Source organism: Hyperolius riggenbachi, unplaced genomic scaffold (assembly GCF_040937935.1).
Source record: "Hyperolius riggenbachi isolate aHypRig1 unplaced genomic scaffold, aHypRig1.pri scaffold_259, whole genome shotgun sequence".
In the NCBI taxonomy this organism is placed as follows: domain Eukaryota; kingdom Metazoa; phylum Chordata; class Amphibia; order Anura; family Hyperoliidae; genus Hyperolius; species Hyperolius riggenbachi.
Genome location: NW_027152470.1, coordinates 16,454 through 36,020, shown reverse-complemented (window position 1 = coordinate 36,020; position 19,567 = coordinate 16,454). Strand labels below are relative to the sequence as shown.

At 45.0% G+C, this 19,567-nt stretch overlaps 1 protein-coding gene across 1 annotated transcript in view; it reads right to left on the bottom strand.

The window, feature by feature from the left end:
* LOC137543860 (AP-3 complex subunit mu-1) overlaps positions 1-18,968 on the bottom strand; it is an 82,453-nt gene extending 63,485 nt beyond the window's left edge. The window contains exon 1 of the mRNA XM_068264930.1: positions 18,730-18,968. The gene's annotated coding sequence lies outside the window, so the exon portion shown is untranslated. The remainder of the gene's footprint in view (positions 1-18,729) is intronic.
* Between the last annotated feature and the right edge of the window lie 599 nt (positions 18,969-19,567).

Here is a 19,567-nt window from a genome sequence, read left to right as displayed (position 1 = left end):
AGGTAGGGGTTGTGCCTACAGCCAAATACCGTGCAGGAAGTTTGGCATTTGCAATAGAACACCAAAATTGGAAAATTCGCCACTAGCGCCCTGAGCTCTTCACAGATGAAAGCAGGTTCACGCTAAGCACGTGTGATAGACGAGTCTGGAGACGCCATGGAGATTGTTCTTCTGCCTGCATCATCCTACAGCATGACCAGTTTGGCAGTGGGTCAGTAATAGTGTGGGGTGGCATTTCTTTGGGGGGCCGCACAGCCATGTGCTCGTCAAAGGTAGCCTGATTGCCATTAGGTACCGAGATGATATACTCAGACTCCTTGTAAGACATTATGCTGATGCGTTTGGCCCTGGATTCCTCCTAATGCAAGACAATGCTCATGTGGCTGGAGTGTGTTAGCAGTTCCTGCAAGATGAAAGCACTGATGCTATGGACTGGCCCACCCATTCCCCAGACCTGAATTCAATTGAGCACATCAGGGACATCATGCCTCACTCCATCCACCAACACCATGTTGCATCACAGACTGTCCAGGAGTTGGTGGATGCTTTACTCCAGGTCTGGGAGAAGATCCTTCAGGAGACCATCCGCCACTTCATCAGGAGCATGCCCAGGCATTGTAGGGAGGTCATACAGGCACATGGAGGCCACACACACTACTGAGCCTCTATTTGACTTGTTTTAAGGACATTACATTAAAGTTGGATCAGCCTGTAGTATTTTTTTCCACTTTAATTTTGAGTGTGACTCCAAATCCAGACCTCCATGGGAGGATACATTTGATTTCCATTGATCATTTTTGTGTGATTTCATTGTCAGCGCAGTCAATTATGTAAAGAATGAGGTATTTAATAAAGAATATTTCATTCAGATCTAGGATGTCTTATTTTCCCTTTATTTTTTGAGCAGTGTATATTCAAAAAGAAAGAGGGCTGAGAATATAGGACTTACAAAAGATCAGGCAGGGAACTTAATTGTGGAGGATTGAGTAAAAGCTGAGATTTTAAATGCATACTTTGCGTCTGTCTTTACCAAGGTGAAGCCCTTGTCCCATAATACAGTTCTGGGTAGTTCCCAGTCTACCTCATTCACCATAAAGTGCCTAACACAGGAAGGTGTGCAGGCAAATTTCAATAGGATCAAGATAGATAAGGCCCCTGCCCAGATCGCATCCACCCTTTGGGTATTAAATGCATAAGTTCAGTAACCAATAGGTTACTTAACCCTCCTGGAGGTATAAAAAAATCCGCCAGGAGGGAGCGCAGCAGTTTTTTTTTTTTCCCTATATCATGTAGCAAGCCCAGGGCTCGCTACATGATCCCCCCGCCCTCTTCGATCGCCTTCGGCGATCTCCGATCAGGAAATCCCGTTCAAAGAACGGGATTTCCTGGAGGGCTTCCCCCGTCGCCATGGCGACGGGGCGGGATGACGTCAGGACGTCATTGGGAGTCTCGGGCCACCCCTCGGCGCTGCCTGGCGCTGATTGGCAAGGCAGCGCACGGGGTCTGGGGGGGGGGGGGGGGCGTGCGGCGCGACGGATAGCGGCGATCGTGCGCGGGGTGGCGGCGATCAGTGTGCTGGCGCAGCTAGCAAAGTGCTAGCTGCGTCCAGCAAAAAAAAAATTAAACAAATCGGCCCAGCAGGGCCTGAGCGGCACCCTCCGGCGGCTTACCCCGAACTAAGTTACCGCCAAGGAGGTTAAGGTAGCCATACATCTAGCGATCTTGCGGTCCGGTCGACCATCTGACTCGATAATTTTGGGCCAAAATCGGTTGAATGTATTGATCTAACATGCTGGGATTCCTCCCCCTTATTACTTCCCTGGTGTCTAATGGTTCCCTCCCACCTCACCCATATAGCTCCACCCCGTCCTGTGCTCCCCCAACCCAGTAAATGCAAAGTATATGGGCAGTGGTAGCCGTGCTTCTCTCAACTCCCCCACCTTCTTTAGGTGCTCCAATGATGTGTGACAATCCTCTCACCACTTGCTCTGCTGCTCAGCACATCGATCTCCTCATGTCGCGTGTAGCCAGACTGACGCAGGAGAACTAGGTACTAGAGCGTGTGGTGAGCTGTAAATGAAGGATGCACAATGTTGGCGCGCCCAATGAAATTGGCTCCTGACCCTGTGATCACTGTGAGCCAATCACAACGATCACAGTGTAAAAATTGGGGGGAAGCGCTCTGGTCCTTAAACCGGAATATAACCCTGCATTTCAACTTTGCTCTAAAACATTATTTACAGTATATTATATGCAACCAGCATTTTTTTTTACTAGACCAGCATTGGAAGGGTTACACAGAGCTTTAAAATTCCTGGAGATTTATGCAGATGCATCCGAAGCTGACATAGATACATTTTGTTTACATAAATGTATCTAAGTGTTGAATGTGACTCACTCTCTCTCACTGAGAAGGAGCTGGAGGACACCCAAAGAGTGTGTAACATTTCTCAATAGATACATTTGACTAAATAGAATGTAACAATCTGAACTTCTGCATATCTCTCCACGGAACTTTAAACCTCTGTGTTTAACCCTTCCAATGCTGGTCTAGTGAAAAAAAATGCTTTTTGCAAATATGCTGTAAATAATGTTTTAGAGCAAAGTTGAAATGCAGGGTTATATTCTGCTTTAAGGTTTCACTGCCATGCAATCCTGAAAGGATTAAGGATGCATTGTTAGCTGCATACTAAAGATGCGCGCGCGCGCGCGCACACACACACACACACACACACACACACACACACACACACACACACACACACACACACACACACACACACACAACCCCCCTTGGTTGTATCCTGAGTGTAGCTCGGGGCTACCTTTCACTGCAATTAGCTGTAATCCCAAGCTACACTTGCGTAGACCGCTAGGAGGGCATGTGCAGAGTGCACATAGGAATTCTATAGATCACTCACCTCCCGCAATCCGGCCGCAGATGCCGGTCTTCTCCGTGTAGGCCCAGGGCCCCATTACTATGTGGAGATCACCGCCTGTCACATGATGACAGGGGGCAATCTCAGCATAGAGCGCCGTCCGGAGGACAGGAATAAGACTTGCAGAACGCAATGCAAAGACGGGGGGGGGAAGTCTGGTGGCCCATACTGATTGGGGGGCACTGCCTATATTGGGGGGCAGTCTCTGGCTACCTGCACTTGGGGCAGGGGCTCTCTGGCTACCTATAACAGAGGTAGCAATTTCTAGCTACCTAAACTACATATACCTTTGGGGAGCTCTCTAGCTATACTGGGGGGTGAGGGGGCATACTCTGCTTCCTGTACTGGGGTCACTCTCAGGCTTCATGCTGGCTACCAACAATTGGGGGTCACTCTCTGGCTACATAAACTGGGGGGCTCTCTGGCTGCCTATACTTGGCGGTATGATTCTTTCCAGAAAAACAACAACATTGTACTGCCTTTAGAAGCTAAATTCTGGAAATAATCATACCACTAAGGAGGATAATGGCTTAAGGGATCAGGGCTGAGTACTGTACAGACATTTTGCTCTGCTATAGCAGAGTGACACAGCTGTTGCTATGGAGGGGGGAGGAGGGACAACATTTGCACATGATGGAGCGGATTCTGGTGAGAGGTGAAAAATGTGCTTGAGGTCGCTATTATTTAAAGATAAATGTCCTCTTCGTAGTGTGTCCCATCATTCTAGTGTTCCCCCTCAGAGTTTCTCAGCATCTCCTAATAGTATGTCCTACTGATCCAATGCCTAATTTGCTGTTTTTACCAAAATCCCAATGTCCTTCTTTATAGTGTATCCCAATAGTCCCAGTAGTATATACCAACTTTTCAGCTCCGCCTGCATACCAGTTGTTACAGATTCACTATAATTGTCTGAATTCTCAGGGGTCCTTATGAAATCCTTTACTAATGTGTTATCCTGCTATTGGAGAAACTAGAGGAGCACTAATTGAGATGCTGTGATGGAGGTGGTGCAATAAGGGGGTACCATACTGAAGGAGGCACTAGTTAGGATACTATAATCCAATTTCAGAGAATTCCGATTACACAGAGATTCCACAGTGAAAGGACCACCATCACAAAAAAATTGTAAAATTTAAAATATTTGTGTATAAGAAGTACATTTCTCCTAGATTAAATTAAACTATAAATTACTTTTATACTATGTTTCTGTCGCTTACAGGCCGACTGCCAAAAATACTGTGCAAACGAGTAGGCAGCCATTGAGTGCTTTTGCAAAGAATAAAGGAAATACTGAAAAGCCCCCATGAGGAGATTGACTAGTCCAAACCCTGTCAGATTTTTACTAACTACTGTTAAGGTGGCCACTAGTGATGTGCTCACGAGTACTTACGAGTGCCTAAGCACTCGAATTCGTGATTTAAATGAGGCTTAATTGCCTCAGGTATGCGGCGGGGAAATATGGGGTTATTTACCCATAAGTCTGTGTATAGTGTGCGCTCCAAATAGCTTGCACGTGTCCTATTGGACGCGTTTGCAAGCCTCACAACGGCACACTTCCTCAAAAAGGAAGTGCGCGTAGTGAGGCTTGCAACGCGTCCAACTGGACACGTGCAAGCTATTTGGAGCGCACACTATACACAAACTTCTGGGTAAATAACCCCTTATTTCCCCGCCGCACACCTGAGGCAATTAAGCCTCAATGTAAATCACGAATTCGAGTGCTTAGGCACTTGTAAGTACGCGTGAGCACATCAATAGTGGCCACACACGATACAAGAAAATGATCCGATTTTACGGCAATTTGATAAAACCGATCGGATTTTCCTAAGAATCGGAAGTTGTTTTTTTTTTTAATTTCGAACAAGAAATCTGATCAGATATCCTGTTTTTATCCGATAAGTCGTTTGGGAGTGCTGGATTTTTCTGATCAATTTTTATGAGAATTGAATGGTGTGTGTGGTATATTGTCAATTTCCTTATATATACTTCCAAGCAATTTTCTCAGTTTTCAATCATTTTTTTCATAACTGGGTAAAAATTGACCACACGTGTGTGGTGCATTGGTCAGGTTTTTTTTAAATGTTACTATCAGTCAGAAAAATTGAATGCAATTCTTGAATTTAAAAAGATATTTTAAAAATTGTATGGTGTGTGACCACCTTTAACGACAGGAACACAGAAGAAAAGTAATTTAAAGGGAAGTTTAAGTGACATGATGAGTAGAAGGTAAAGAGGTGCCCAATGTATATTAAACACTCTAAAATCAATATAACAAACAAGATGAGGTGGCTTACCTCACAGACAACAAACTCACTTTAGGTAAGGAAGTTTAATTGAAAATTAAGCACAGGCAACGGGCTTCGTGGGACCCTGCTCACTTCCTCAGGCGTCAAATAGACTGCAACTGCACTTTTATTTGGCCTGAGGAATTGGGCAGGGTCCCACGAAACCCGTTGCCTGTGCTTAAATTTTCAATTAAACTTCCTTACCTAAAGTGAGTTTGTTGTCTGTGAGGTAAGCCACCTCATCTTGTTTGTTTTATTGATTTTAGAGTGTTTTATATACATTGGGCGCCTCTTTACCTTCTACTGTGCTTTACTCCCCCCGCCCTCTAAGGAGGGGAGCCTTGCGCACCTGATCTAAGGTGGAATTCCACCACCTATGGTATTCAAGGTGCACAGGATTTTTTGCTAAGAGAGCGACCGAATCCAGGGTTGCTGGTATACCTGAGCGGAGTCAGGTTTAAGATACTTCACTTGCCTGAAGTGGTCGGTTGCCCCCTATGCAACCCACCTTTGTGAGTACCTTTTTACAGAAGTACTTTTGAATACCTAATACTTGTGACATACTGCACCATTTGGGCTCCCGTTGTCTTTGTGTTCTTTTCCCCTCCAGTACTGTGACATGATGAGATAGACATGTATATGCACATGGTCAAGCACACAAATAAATATGCTGTGATGCTTTTCTTGCTTCTCTGCCTGAAAGAGTATTCAGCCATGCAGCTGACAGTTTTTCTGCAGTTAGAACCCAGTGGACTATAGCATCCCTCACTGATAAGGAATTACGGTGATAAAATATTTTGCTCTCAGAAGCACAGTTCTCTGCCAAGAGAGAATACATAAAAAAGGTCAATCGTTCATATATTTGAGCAATCTGAGACACAGGGACAGACTGTTTCATTGAGCTGAGACAAAATAATAATAATAATAATAATAATCCGGACATTTATATAGCGCTTTTCTCCTGTCCGACTGAAATCGCTCAAGAGCAGCAGCCAAGAGACACGCTCAACAGGCTACCCTGCAGTGTTAGGGAGTCTTGCCTTGAACTCCTTACTGAATAGGTACTGACCCTAGCCAGGATTCGAACTCTGGTCTCCCATGTCAAAGGCGGTGCCCTTAACCAGTACTCTATTCAGCCACAAAATCTGTTTTTTTTAAACATAACATAATACTTTAGGATATCTTAGTCTTTTTTTTTTAGAAATAGGAGGATAGATACAATTGTTTATATTATCACTTTTACACTTACGTTTCACTTTAACCACTTAAGCCTATCTGGAAGAACATTCTTGTCCAGATAGGCTGCGCGCACTCCCACTCCCACCGCCGGCCGTTAGCCCAGCGATCAATGAATGGGATTATAGATCCCATGCATTGATCGAAGACCCACACAGAAAAACCGACAGCCTCTTATCAGAGGCTGCGTTTTTTTTTAGTTAAAGAGTAACGGTTAGCCCCCAAAATGAAATTTAAATCTCTATTGCAATGTTTTATTTAGTATTTAAGTGAGCCAAAAAGCCAATGCAGAACTTAAAAATCAATCTAATTTTTTTACTATGTAGCCTTTTGCCCAAGCTCCGTGTAAGGCTTGGTGGTGTATTCTCCACAGTCAGCATGCAACGCATGAGCTGACGTGAAGGAGGTACACACACTAGCACAAGGAAACAGACTATCCCTAGTATAGTGGAGGGGAGGACTGACTCCAATACGAGATTGTGGCGCACAGAGCCGGTGCAGATCCGACAGCCACAAACAATACTTTTGCGATAACGTCACAAAAGCGCATAAACCAGAACTGAGGAGATCAGGACAGGTAGACAGAATGAACGCTTGCTAGCTAGCCGCTACTTAGTGACAGCAAGCGTCCACAACAAGACAGACTGGAATGAGGCAGCAATGCGTAGCAGCGATGGCGTGCCTCACAAAGACAGGACAGGATAGTCAGGAAATAGCAGGATCAAGATAGATGAACGTAACACAGACAAATATACAATAAGTATGTTTTCCTAGCGTATTACAATTACAGCTATCAATGAAACTATTTGTAACGTCTGACTAACATATGTATATATCGGCAATGAACCGATATATGACATAAGCAGGAACACTGACTAGGACTGGAGTAATACAGGGAACAGGACTCAGAAGGATTCACTATCTCTTCGCAGAGATGAACGCAATCCACAAACGGTAACAGAACAGGATTCGTTATCTCTTTGCAGAGATGAACGCAATCCACAAACAGAACCAGGAGCAGGATAACTTGGTCAGCACTGGTGATCACGATACGCGCAAACTACCAAAACGTGCTGGAAAGCTGACTAACTGCACACAGGATATAAACAGTTAGTGTACGTACGTTCAGCGACACTGATGTATCAACGTAACACGAATACAAGGAAAATAATAAACGTGCTGGTATGCATATATATTGGCAATGAACCAATATATGATGCAAAGACCAGCAAAGTATCTTTAGAACAAGAAACACGATCGAGGGGCTGAAGCAACAGCAAGACAGGCTTAAAGGGAACCTTAACTGCCGTGGAAAAATAAATTCACTTACCTGGGGGCTTTCGCAAGCCTCCTGCAGCCGTCCTGTGCCCGCGCCGGTCCTTCGGTGCCCTCCGGTCTCCCTCCGCCGCTAAGTTTCGTTTTCGGACTGCCAGTCGTCCTCGGGCCACTTCCGCATTCCTCGTCGTAAACTGCAGTAAAGCGCGTCCGCATGACGCGTTTGCCGTCATGCACATGACGCGTTTGGAGTAATGCGGACGCGCTTTACTGCAGTTTACGACGAGGAATGCGGAAGAGGCCCGAGTCGTCCGAAAACGAAACTTAGCGGCGGAGGGAGACCGGAGGGCACCGAAGGACCAGCGCGGGCACAGGACGGCTGCAGGAGGCTTGGGAAAGCCCCCAGGTAAGTGAATTTATTTTTCCACGGCAGTTAAGGTTCCCTTTAAACTGAAACTATGATAACCCGAGGAGTCCTGCAGGAAGCAGATCTTTATACTGAGGTCATCCAATGGGAGCAGACATGCAGATTCCCACACAGGTGAATGATAATCAGTCACAAGCTGACAGCAGGGAAAGGCAGACAAAGCTATGCAGCTTGCATGGAAAGAGATCAGAACTGCCTGAGCTGCAGCACTACTACTTCCAGCAATACCTGCTGCAGCAGCGATCATGACAGTACCCCCGCCCTTAAAGGCGGATACCAGACGCCTCTCAAAACTGACATTCCCAAGGAGACAACCTAACTGATAATTCATGATGACCGGGACAGCCCGGCAAGACCAAATTCCAGAATCAGTCATCACAAGACTGGACCCATCAGAACCAGAACCTACAGAACCATGCCCATCAGTACTACAAGTCTCAGTGTGACACCCATCAGAACCATGATTTCCAGAAGAAAGCCCCCCGAAGCTCTCTGAGCGATACCCACTGCCTTCCAGGGACCGTCCAAAAATGCCAAAGCCTTTGCAATGCCCACCGGAACTGTCTTTACCAACACAAAACCCACTGTTGAACCAGTCCAAGGTACCAGGACAAGCTTCCTCAGAGATCTCCCAGAACACTTTAAAGCTCCAAAGAGATCCCAAAAGGTCAGAACGCCCTTTAGGCTCACATGGAGAACTATCAAGAATCCCCATGGAACCTATGGCAATTCCCGAGTCAGGGTTACAAGGACAAACATCAAGATCAGGGCTTTCAGGGACCAGAACCATCTCTGGGCATGCAGGCAGACTGGCAACATCAGAACATGTCTCCCCTAAGGAAGCATCTGAGTACGCTAACACCTTAGACACACTTGGGCATTCTGGCACACAAAGCACATCTGGGCACACTGGCACAAGAGAAACCTCTGGGCATGTCAAGGAACTGTGAACCTCAGGGCCAGCCAAGATAGGACGGAAACCAGGACTGGACAAAAATTCATCATGACTAGACTTCACAAGCACTGGACTCTCACTAAAGAATGCAGGAACAGACTTGGATGTCGCTGATTCTAGCAAGGTTAGTAACAAATCAGGTTCAGGGGCATAAACAAGACAGGACAAGTCTTCTGATGTATGAACTGAGCTAGATAGGGATTCCACAACTTCCTCTGGACTGGACAGAGACTCATCTAGTACCTGGGATTGGGGCTCCAAAGTAGCTGCAAAACAAGTCAATATTACAGCATCCCCCACTGAACTGGGCAAATCTGAGGAATTCCCTGGACAGGAAGGGAACTCCGGAATCTCTGCCACACCGGCCAGAGAATCAGAATTTTCCAAGATACCAGGCAGGTTTTCAGGAACACTTACTAAATCAGACTGAAGTTCTGAGACTTCTGTTATTTTGACCAGAGAATCAGAATTATCCATGTTACAGGGCAAGACTTCTGAAACATTCAGAGGACAGGGCTGGAGTTCCTCGGCTGTTACAACACTGGAGAGGGACTCAACAACATTGGTTAAAACAGACTGTGTACAGGGCAAGATTAAGAATGTATCAGTGGCTTCTGTTTTACTGGTAAGTAACACTGAGTTATCCATGGTACAGGGTGGAATTGCAGGAACTTCAATTTCACACAAAAAGAGCTCAGAATCACCTGCTGAATCAGCCAAAGGTGCTGAAGCAGGCGGGTCAGAACGCCAAATTTGCGAATTCGGAGTCACATAAAAATCATCCAAAATCAGTTCCCACACATCAATCAAAGGAGCCACACAGTCATACCTACACACACCAGTCTCTATTAGGTTATAGGCTGACTTAATGCATGCATTCAATACCATTTCACTTTTTGCACTGTAAAATTGACAAAATGAACTTGAATCATTCTATCATTCTTCCATTCACAGACCAGGGCTTCCATCTCTCCCTTCTTGAATGGGGGATCCCATGCATACTTAGCTGAACATTCAGGCTGATCACAGTTTGCAGATATGATTGTGGCAGGGACATGTATTGGGTTAATTAGCAGGTGATTGGCAGATTCCTTATTCTTAAGAATCTCCAATACCTGTAGCAAGTGTTGAACTGTAGTGTATGCAAAACTTCCCTTGCTTCACAAATAAGTTGATTTGTTCAATACTCTGTAATATCTCCTCATAATCATACTCAGATAATTCTTTTAAACAGAAATCTTTATTTTCCCTAGCCAGGGATGAAAGTTCATTAGTAGTTTCATAAGTCCATTTAACTCCCCTGAAAGACAATTGCATTTCATTATCCGTTAATGGCAGAATCTCATTACAGGTCTGATGCGCAGTCGCTAAAGGTAACGATTCTGCAGATCGGACACGTTTCTTATAACGTTTGCGTTTGGCCTTAGACCCTGCTGCCTTTGGTGATTTATTCAAAGCTGCAGGAAAATTATCAGCAATACTCTCTGCTTGCTGATCATTTTTGCAAGCAATTGAAGGAGCAGCTGATTGGCCTGCTGCCAGGAGTTCATTAAAAGGGTAAGGCAAATTAGTTTTGCGCAGCCAGTTATGGATCACAAACGCTAGAAATTCCAGCGGTCTCTCTTTCAAATGGGTATGATCGAGGACATCAAATGCCCACTGAAACAATTCCCCTTTAAACAAAATATAACTTAGCTGGAGTGCCCAGGTTGAAACAGGAGTCGCTTAAAGATCGGGATTGGCCAGGAACCTGGCACATTCAGAGAAAAACTCATTTTCTGTTTCAGAGTTAAGTTCTTCAAATTTCTTAAAGGAACAGGAACCATAATTAACAGTGTCATACTTTCTGGGAATCCCCCCCACAATGGGGATTGGAAATGGGGTTATCATAATGTAAGGCTTGGTGGTGTATTCTCCACAGTCAGCATGCAACGCATAAGCTGACGTGAAGGAGGTACACACACTAGCACAAGGAAACAGGCTATCCCTAGTATAGTGGAGGGGAGGACTGACTCCAATACGAGATTGTGGCGCACAGAGCCGGTGCAGATCCGACAGCCACAAACAATACTTTTGCGATAACGTCTCAGCGCAAGGTAGCGCTGAGCGCATAAACCAGAACTGAGGAGATCAGGACAGGTAGACAGAATGAACGCTTGCTAGCTAGCCGCTACTTAGTGGCAGCAAGCGTCCACAACAAGACAGACTGGAATGAGGCAGCAATGCGTAGCAGCGATGGCGTGCCTCACAAAGACTGGACAGGATAGTCAGGAAATAGCAGGATCAAGATAGATGAACGTAACACAGACAAATATACAATAAGTATGTTTTCCTAGCGTATTACAATTACAGCTATCAATGAAACTATTTGTAACGTCTGACTAACATATGTATATATCGGCAATGAACCGATATATGACATAAGCAGGAACACTGACTAGGACTGGAGTAATACAGGGAACAGGACTCAGAAGGATTCGCTATCTCTTCGCAGAGATGAACGCAATCCACAAACGGTAACAGAACAGGATTCGTTATCTCTTTGCAGAGATGAACGCAATCCACAAACAGAACCAGGAGCAGGATAACTTGGTCAGCACGGGTGATCACGATACGCGCAAACTACCAAAACGTGCTGGAAAGCTGACTAACTGCACACAGGATATAAACAGTTCGTGTACGTATACATCAGCGACACTGATGTATCAACGTAACACGAATACAAGGAAAATAATAAACGTGCTGGTATGCATATATATTGGCAATGAACCAATATATAATGCAAAGACCAGCAAAGTATCTTTAGAACAAGAAACACGATCGGGGGCTGAAGCAACAGCAAGACAGGCTTAAACTGAAACTATGATAACCTGAGGAGTCCTGCAGGAAGCAGATCTTTATACTGAGGTCATCCAATGGGCGCAGACATGCAGATTCCCACACAGGTGAATGATAATCAGTCGCAAGCTGACAGCAGGGAAAGGCAGACAAAGCTATGCAGCTTGCATGGAAAGAGATCAGAACTGCCTGAGCTGCAGCACTACTACTTCCAGCAATACCTGCTGCAGCAGCGATCATGACACTCCGGACGCAAAGCCGCATATCAGATACTGATGAGCATGCAGAGCATGCCTATGTCTGCCCGACCCCCCTCTCCCTCCCATGACCAGGTGCCGATATATTCTCACATCAAACAGCTGACCGCTCTGACATGGAGAGAGAGCGGGAGCACTTCCAGCGCCGCCACCGCAGAGCAGCCGCCGCCGTGCATCTCTCTCACATGTGATTCTCTCACATGTGACTCGGCGGCGGCTGCTCTGCGGTGGCGGCGCTGGAAGTGCTCCCGCTCTCTCTCCGTGTCAGAGCGGTCAGCTGTTTGATGTGAGAATATATCGGCACCTGGCCCTGGGGGGGAGAGGGGGGTCGGGCAGACATAGGCATGCTCTGCATGCTCATCAGTATCTGATATGCGGCTTTGCGTCCGGAGCTTGGGCAAAAGGCTACATAGTAAAAAAATTTGATTTTTAAGTTCTGCATTGGCTTTTTGGCTCACTTAAATACTAAATAAAACATTGCAATAGAGATTTAAATTTCATTTTGGGGGCTAACAGTTACTCTTTAAAAAAAGTTTCCCGTCCTCCTAATGCTTCCTGGAAGCGTGATCGTATGCTTCCAGGACTTTTTGACTGTGGCCATCTTGTGGCCAAATAGTAAAACTACACCCACATCCATTTTTCATTAAATAAATATTTTTTTTTTTTACATTTGAAATTAGCTGTTTACCTCCCACACCAAAAATTACCCAAATAAAATGTTTAATATTTTTTTTTTAAAAACATTTACAATTAAAAAAACAAACAAATCATAAATATTTACCTAAGGGTCTGACCTTTTTAAATATACATGTCAAAGGAGTATATTAATATAATTTTTTTTTTAATTATGGGCTTGTAAATAGTGATGGACGCAAAATGCACCTTTATTTTCAAATAATATATTGGCACCATACATTGTGATAGGGACATAATTTAAATGGTGTAATAAGCGGGACAAGTGGGCAAATAAAATACATGGGTTTTAATTACGGTAGCATGTATTAATTTCAAACTATAATGGCTAAAAACTGAGAAATACTGATTTTTTTTCCATTTTTTCTTAATATTTCCGTTAAAATGCATTTAGAAAATATAATTCTTAGCAAAATGTATCACCCGAAGAAAGCCTAAAGCCGCATCTACACGCGTAGATGCTGCTCGATTAGCCGCCGGATCGCCTCTTCCACGTCCACGCCGGATTTGTTTCCCCCGCTCGTTCCCAGCCGGCGCCGCTTATCTTCCGCTCGATTCCCTGCCATTGTCCCTGTCAGGAATCGGCCCGCGGCACTCAGAACACCTCTCACTGCCACCACTACCGGTTCGCTAGACACTTCCACTCTGCTGTCGAGTCCTCAGCACGCACTCCGTGTTTTCGTATTCGGGTCAGCTTTGCGCTTAGGCCGAATACGGGAACGCCACGCACCCACCCACACACACACACACACTGTTGCAATCTTACACTGTAGTGAAGCAAAACCACTAACAGTCGTTCCGAACGATACTGTTAGCCACTCTGCTGTCGCTACTCGCACTGGCGTTTCTCGTACGTTGGGTCAGCTGCGCGCTTTAGGCCAACGTATGACAAACGCCCCCACACACAATGCAATTACAATTTCATATGTTAGTGTTGCTCAAGCATACAATTAGGCACGAACTTATACACACTTCAATCTCTTCTAGGCTAGGAGTGTTAGTTTAGTACAGCAGAAGTCAAGTTTATTAAATAATAATTTAATATTCCAGGGAAAAAGGTGGAACAATGCAGAACAGAATATATACAAAAGATTACAAAAACAAAGTAAAAAGTTACAAAGATAAAAGTACAAAAATACACACAAAGCGATTTTGCTTACCAAAATAAACGGGGAAATAAACGTACCAGCATATCGATCTGGCGTTGTTGCGGGAGTACGCACTTCTGGTCAGGAACCAGGTTAGTTCTAGCCGTGTGAGCTACCTCCAAGAACTACGATTTGTGACGGTCCCAGGCTGGGATTATATAGTCCCCTGGATGGCCTGAGGCCACTCACATGTCCATATCCAGGAATAATTCAATTTCCTACATAACGCGCGTCATATTCTTTCCTGTCTCAGTTCTCAGATCATCAAAAAGGACTCCCATTAACAGTTTCCTGGAGCTAGATGACACCTTCAAGAGTCAGACTAGCTTTTAGCAGACTTAGTAGACAGAAAAATGAAAGAAATATGTTCATGTATTCCTAACATCATCAGCACCCCAATATATCACCACAGTCCCCTCGCGGGGAGCGAGCAGGGAATCAGCGGTGCGGAGATCCGTCCTGTCGGATCTTATCAATCGAGCCGCATTAGCGGCTCGATTGATAAGGAACATCGGAGCCACATCTATGTGTGTAGATGCGGCTTAAGTGGTGGTGTAAAAAACAAGATATAGATCAATTCATTGTGATGAGTAGTGATAAAGTTATTGGCAAATGAATGGGAGGTGAAAGTTGCTCAGATGCAAAAAATAAACAACCCTGTGGGCTTAAGTGGTTAAAGTGCATTTTAATCTGGGAAAAATGTACTTCTTATTAATATGTATACACATATTTTACAATTTCGAACAATATTTTAGTTTGGCAGGTTGGGCATTTTTGCTTTTGTAAATATTACAGTATATGCTGTGTATATTTCAACTACAGGTAGTCCCCGGTTAACGAACGAGCTAGGGACTGAAGGTTTGTTCTTAACCTGAATCTGTTCTTAAGTCGGAACAATGTGCTATTTCTGTCCCCTGTACCTCCTCTGTGCCCCCCTGTGCCTCCAGTGTCCCCTTCTGTGTCACCTCTGCCCTCTGTACCTGCTTATACAAGTTTAAAAGCCATTTTTACTTTGATTTTTTTAAAATTGATTTTCTCAAAAACGATAAGTCTAATTTGAAAAAAAATTTTTGGCTTGTTCCCATGGAAACACTGAATCCATGCCGTTTGTATCGGTGGGTCGTTCGTAAGTCGGGGACTACCTGTATTAGCCACATCCTTTAAACTGCACCTGTTTAGCCACATCCACCTTTTACCAGAACTTGTTAAAGCTAACCTATTTAAGGTTTGCAACCTAACATTTTTGATATTAAAGCCTCTGGATTCTAGAGACTTCCCCCATTAATCATAGCCCGGCCGATCCAGCGACGAGACTCCTGAAGCGTGGCCGCACTGCGTCCTGCACCGACCTGCTCTGGCTCAAGTGGGAAAAAGCAGAGCCACTACGCAGACGGCTCACGCATGCACGGTAGCATGGACTTGGCTTTTTCTGCTTACTACCAGCAAGATCTTTTTTGGAGAGGTGGAGGAGGAGGAAAAGGGAAACCTGTTTAGGATCCAGAAACTTCCCTTTCCCAAGGTGAGTACCCGGTAAGGGCACTTTTTCCTTTCAGGTACACTTTAACCACCCTGGCGTTCAGTTTCCCCAGGATTTCCGTGCAAAAAGTGTTTCAATTAATTTCCAATAATTTGCAACCATTTTTTTTTGCAACCAATTTTTTTTTAATATTAAATTTAATACAGATTATTGTATTGAATTTAATTTAAAAAAAAAGTGTTTAATGCAAGATGTTGATGACGCTGTGTGACCCTGGTGTCATCAACGCCGATCAACGGGGGACATGTGATCGCTGAGGAAGAAGCAAAATCCGCCAAGGGACATGGAAGAAGACACTGGGGAAGCTATCAGAGGTACGCGACGAGGGATCAGCATGCCAATGGTGAGTATAAGACCCAGATGTATAGGTAGAAGATGTGCAGCCAGGTATAGTTAGCCAGATGTGCAGCCAGGTATAGTTAGCCAAGTATAGTTAGCCAGGTATATAGCGAGCCAGGTGTTTAGCCAGGTATATAGCGAGCCAGATGTTTAGCCAGGTATATAGCGAGCCAGATGTTTAGCCAGGTATATAGCGAGCCAGATGTTTAGCCAGGTATATAGCGAGCCAGATGTTTAGCCAGGTATATAGCGAGCCAGATGTTTAGCCAGGTATATAGTGAGCCAGATGTTTAGCCAGGTATATAGCGAGCCAGATGTTTAGCCAGGTATATAGTGAGCCAGATGTTTAGCCAGGTATATAGTGAGCCAGGTGTTTAGCCAGATTTATAAGTAGCCAGATGTCCCCCTCCCGATCCTCCCCCCCCCCCCCCCCAGCTACCCACAGCGTGCAGAACAAGCATCCAGCCGCTGTTTCTGGTTCAAAAGTGGGTTCATGCTTCCATCTGCTGAAAAGCTTTATGGAGATGAAGATTTCATTTTTCAGCATGACCTGGCACCTGCTCACAGTGCCAAAACCACTGGTAAATGGTTTACTAACCATAGTATTACTGTGCTCAATTGGCCTGCCAACTCTCCTGACCTGAACCCCATAGAGAATCTGTGGGATATTGTGAAGAGAAAGTTGAGAGACGCAAGACCCAACACTCTGGATGAGCTTAAGGCCGCTATTGAAGCATCCTGGGCCTTCACAACACCTGAGCAGTGCCACAGGCTGATTGCCTCCATGCCACGCCACATTGAAGCAGTCATTTCTGCAAAAGGATCCCTGACCAAGTATTGAGTTTATAACTGAACATAATTATTTGAAGGTTGACTTTTTTTGTTTTAAAAACACTTTTCTTTTATTGGTCGGATGAAATATGCTAATTTTTTGAGATAGGAAATTTGGGTTTTCCTGAGCTGTATGCCAAAATCATCAAATAAGAAAAACAATAAAAGGCTTGAACTACTTTAGTTGTGTGTAATGAATCTAAAATATATGAAAGTCTAACGTTTATCAGTGCATTACAGAAAATAATGAACTTTATCACAGTATGCTAATTTTTTGAGAAGATCCTGTAGATTTACTCACCGAGGGCTTTCTCCAGCGACAGCAGCAGCACTTCCTCCTCCATCTCCGAAGTCTCGTTCTCTGTACAGTTACATTACGAGACTTGGTGACGTCACCAAGCCTCGTAATGTTGCGGGCAGGGGATCCCCCTCTGTGCTCAGTAGTTCTCAGGTACACTTTAAAGAGGAACTTTAACCAGGGATTGAACCTCATTCCAATAAGAAGCTGATACCCCTTTTTCCCATGAGAATTCTTTACATTTTCTCAAATAGATCATCAAGTGGAGGTGGGGAGTAGTCTGTTTCGCTTATATTGTGGTGAAACCCCTGCCAAAGTGTGATGTCTTGACCATGGTCCTGACAAGTTCGATGTCTGTGAACCTAGTTGTATTGTGGGAAATAATGGTATTTTCCAAATGCCAAGCAAGCAGTATCTCCCTCTGTGCATAGAACTCTCAGTAACGAACATTGCGTACTAATCACCTGGCAGAACTAAAGATGTCACCACCAGTGATACATTTATGCAAATAGGGTCATAGAAAGATTTTACAATATAAATGAATATTGTAAAAAAAATCTGCAATTTTATTATGTTATTTCCACTATAGTTCTTTTAGTGCATGACTAAGGCCTCTTGCACACTACATGTGATTCTGATTTGCGATTTTGACATGATTTTACATTCGATCCCGATTTTGAATCGGTACTGCATGCTGCGTTTTTTTCTACTTGTTTTGATGGCATTCAGGTAAAATCAGAAACGCAAATTGGATTTGCACTGTGTAGGGGGCATAACTCTGTCCCTCCTGGTGTGTCCTTCTTTGTAATTTTCAAATGTTGGGCAGTATGATTAAAGGGATACTGTAGGGGGGGTCAGGGGAAAATTAGTTGAACTTACCCGGGGCTTCTAACGGTCCCCCGCAGACATCCTGTGTTGGCGCAGCCACTCACCGATGCTCCGGCCCCGCCTCCGGTTCACTTCTGGAATTTCAGACTTTAAAGTCTGAAAACCACTGCGCCTGCGTTGCCGTGTCCTCGATCCCGCTGATGTCATCAAGAGCGCACAGCGCAGGCCCAGTATGGTCTGTGTCTGTGCAGTACACTCCTGGTGACATCAGCGGGAGCAAGGACACGGGCGTGCAGGTGCAGTGGTTTTCTGAGTTTAAAGTCAGAAATTCCAGAAGTGAACTGGAGGCGGGGCCGGAGCATCGGTGAGTGGCTGCGCCAACACAGGATGTCTGCAGGGGACCGTTAGAAGCCCCGGGTAAGTTCAGCTCATTTTCCCCCGACCCCCCTACAGTATCCCTTTAAGCCCCTTCAAGGCAGGTGCAAAGAAAGATTCATTAAAAGTAAAGCAGATGCCAGAACAAACAATTTCAAAACTAGCATTAGAAAGTTTGTCTGGCAGCTCTTTGCAAGCCATCCAATTTTGCTTCAGTTTTCTCTGCACCGGTCTTGATAAGTGAACCCAACAGACTGTTAAGACCTTTTAAACAAACGTACAGCAATTGTAGAATGATTTGTACACTTATAAACTCAATGAGTTGAAAATCTACGGCAAAAAGTAGCATACTTCTTAACCTAGCAACGCAAAACATGTTTTCTGCTGCGAAGGACTCAAGCAGAACAAATCAGCTGACACGACGAGAGAAATACATGCGAACATATTAAGAAGAAGACAATAAATTACCGATATCAATCAATTGAAATGAGCAGGAAGTGAGGACCCTTCTAAGCCGCCTGACACATCATCGACATCCAGCCTGTCCTGCCACTACCAAGATGGCGGTTAAGACCCTGTTGCTCGGCTGGGCTGTCTTTAGCATTGCCTGCCATAATCTTAGCAATGTGTATTGCCCTGTAATTGATGCTTAGCTGCACAGAGAGAAACTGGCTTCCACGTAAAAAAGACCCGGCTGGTTGCCAGCAACCCGTTGTGGGTGAAGCCTGCGGGGAGGGGCGGGACTGTGAGTGTAAGAAGGTGGGGACGAGAGGGCTATGAGGTGACAGATGGGGTGGGGCAGTGACTGGAGTGAGAGGTGGAAGAACAGATATGGAGGAGGGGACAAAGGGGACGCGGGCACTCAGTGTGTTGGGGGAGGAGGGGACAGAGGGGAAGTTCCAGCACAAGAAGTACAGAGCACGTTGTGCAGTCAGTGGCCGGTATAGCCAGTGGTAGCTCGCAGCCAGCTCTCCCTTTGGCATTACTACATTATTACTTTACTTGAATTCATTAACAGGCAGCATGAAGGTGGCAGCAGACGAGCCCCAGCCCAAGAAGATGAAGCTGGAGGAGAAGGCGCTGAGGTAACAGGAGGCTGCACATACACCCCACTAATAGTGAGCCAGATAGGGCAGACTAGTGCTAAGCACACCCCCTTCCCGCTCTACTGCAGCATTCTTGCTTCTGGGGAGAGAATCAATCATTTGCAAATTGCCATGCTGCAACACGTCTCTGTCTGCTGGCTATCTACAGTCTTGGTAGCTACATAGGGACTTTATGAGGACAACCTAGAATTTTTTCTTAA